Genomic DNA, 3,069 nt, shown 5'->3' with positions numbered 1-3,069 from the left:
GTGGGCTATGGGAATTCAAAGCATGGCGTGTGCTAGACAAGGAGGTCCTGCAAAAGGCAATGCTCTTGTTAACACATCCCTGACACCATGGGGCTGAATTTTGGTACAGTTGGTGAGGTCTACAAAGAAAGAGCACCAGAGCTCAGCAAATTCCACATAGCTTTCATGCGTGAATCTCCCAAAAATAGGAGTTTCCACTCAGTAATTTTAGTTACCAAGAGTGTTTGTTGTTGGTGGTGGTTTTTTATTTTTATTTATTTTTGTTTGTTTAATATGAAACCAGTAAGACCTGAAGAAGTAGTTAGCATTTTATCACTTTTTGTGCAGCCACCATTTGTGGACCAGGGCCCACTCATACAAAACCTTAACCACCATGTAAATACAGGGTGCCAGACCGGTCATAACTAAGACACCATTAAACTTCTGAAGCATTTATTTTTTGGGTACAGCACAGCATTCCAGCAAGAGTGAAGTCCAGTTCCCAAGAACTGAGTAGGTAATTCAGACAAAAGTAAGGGAGGCTGGAGAAAGAAATGCTTGGGCGGTATAGGTTCCTGCTTCAGAGCCCGTAAGGCATCAGCACCCAAGAAATGTGGGGTGGATCCTGAGGATGTCCCTTGCAGCTGAACTCAGAGTATTCTCTGTAAATTCAGAGCTTCTGCCAAATTTCATCAGGTTGAAGTGGAGCTAAATTTACCATTTCGTCAGAGTTTTTCTTTCAGATGTGGGGTCCTGTGATTTAAGCAACCCAACACACCGCAAGGTGAAATGTCCTCTGAGCCTGCTGGGAAAATCTGCATCAACTTTTGACCACAAAATTTTGGAGCTGCCATGTGAGGTGAGTATGCCTCTGGGAGATTTAACCACATCGTTTTTGCCACGGCTTCCAAAGCAGAAAGAAAAATTGGCTGACTGACAAAAATCTGCCAGGTTTGATCAGGGAGCCACGAGCTGAGAGAAGGCAAAGTACATAAATGGGGGTGTTTTCTGTTTCCTGTATTATTGCTGCATTAGATGTGTCAATCCAACACAGGAACTCAGAAAGCAGAGAGACAGTACATTCAGATTTAGCAAAGCCCATTACAGCTACAAAGGCTCAGGAGAGATGTCCCAGCAAGCCAGTGATGTAATAACTACAAGAAAATGTATTTTCAAAAAGATAGGCCCTTAGCTAAACTGTATGCACCAGGGGATCTCTCTGCAGAAAGCCTCAGTTATTACTTTCTTAAAATCCTTATTACATTTCCAGCTCTATAAAAACTGAGTAATTACTGTCTTCAATTACCTCTCGGCGCCAACTCGATTAATGTCCTTTATGCCAATCGCTTTTTGAACTGTTGGAGAGAAAAGATGATCTGGGTCAACTCTATAAATGGTCCTTTCAACGTCTTGTTGGCTGAGGAGTCGGGACTTGTGTTTTCAGAGAAATGTCATCCCTTGATTGCTCTGAGAAGGTGTAATGGATGGATGGAGGGAGCTGGACATCCAATACGGGGCTCCAAAACTGTGATGATGCCAGTGGGTCAGCCATACAAGGTGGTTTGTTCTCTCTTCCCTGCAAATGCCCTTGCTCTAAACCCCTGAGATCTACGTTAGAGAGATGGCACTAAGTGGGAGGATCAATGGTTGTCTGCATTGGCTTTAATAATTAAAGCTATTGAGCCATTATGTCTTGGATCAACAAACAAGGGTAACAGGTCAGTCTTCCCAGCCTTGTAAATTGATTATTTTTCAACAGACAATATTAGGGTCAGGGAGCTTGACTGACCTGCCTCCCAGGTCTTGGTATAAACAACAGCTGATTGGGACCATCTGGTCACGACTGGGCTCTGGCCATTTGTTATTCTCTGCAGGAAAATACCTCTCCAGCAGAAGAGAGCGGAGTGTCAGCACTGAGCTTTCATCCCCCTTGAGAAGGTCCCTGCTCCACAGAATGGGGCAGTGTGTAGGATTTGTGGCTTGTGGAGTTGTTCCCAACCTCTTAGGACTCAGGATCTGATATTTCTTTATAATCTTAAATGCCGTCTTCTGGATACCCTCCATTTTGGGAATTGTGTGTTGCAAATAGCAGGGCAAAATGCTCTAAAACTTTATCAACCTTTGGTCTCCTGCTTCAGTGCCCAATGCTCACTTACTGAAAAAAACAGGAATTTTTTGAATGGCCTGGAAACGGGTAGGATGAAGGTGGAAGAGGACAATGGCCACTCCACCAGCACCAGGGATGCTCCTAAATGACTCAATCTATCCTAAAAAAAAACACTGCAATGTGGCCACCTGCCCCGCGGAGCACCTTTCCCAGCCCCATTGGTATTTGGCCGGTTGCTGGGAGGAAAGCTGAGACAAACACCTAAAAAAGCAAAGGATGAAGTCTCCTGGAGGGCTGCTGGCTCCTTCCCTCAGCACTGTAGCAGTAATCCATGAACCACTTCCAGGATCCAGCTTAGGTCTTCTCCTCAAACTGCAGTCTTCCTTTTCCTTGTAAAATCAGCCAAGCAATTATCCTGCCTTCCCGATCCAGGCTCTTTCTTTGGGGGCACATCTCTTCTCCAAGGGTTTCCACGCTGCTGGCTCCAGAGTCCCATGTGGATCTGTCTGTCCTCCACACACACAGGCCTCCAGCTAAGGATCCCACTGCTTTATGCTAGCTGATTTTTTGGGGTCATCTGAGTCAAGAATTGAAAATAAATAAATAAATAATAAAATAAAATAAAATAAAATAATAAAAAAATAAGTAAAATAAAATAAAATAAACCAAGAAGCTGCTCAGCTCCTGTAATGCCAATCACCAGTAGCACTAATTGCAGGGGTTCTGCATGTGCTAACCACTGCAATTTTTGCTGTGTCTCAGGCAGGGTTTGCAGCTGGCACTGCAGCACTCACATTGTGGATGCTGCCCTATTCTCTGTCCCCAGGATAGCTTTTAAAGCTCTTACAGGCATGCCTACATGGTCTGCAGCCACTCTCTGATTGCAGCATCGATGTTTCCATTATAACTCAGGCCTTCGAGACACATTCCAAAAAACCGTCCCCTCCTCCTGCCCGTTTCCGCGTGGCAGCAGAAGGTAAGCC

This window comes from Cygnus atratus, chromosome 1 (assembly GCF_013377495.2).
Source record: "Cygnus atratus isolate AKBS03 ecotype Queensland, Australia chromosome 1, CAtr_DNAZoo_HiC_assembly, whole genome shotgun sequence".
In the NCBI taxonomy this organism is placed as follows: Eukaryota; Metazoa; Chordata; class Aves; order Anseriformes; family Anatidae; genus Cygnus; species Cygnus atratus.
This window is presented reverse-complemented; position numbering follows the sequence as displayed.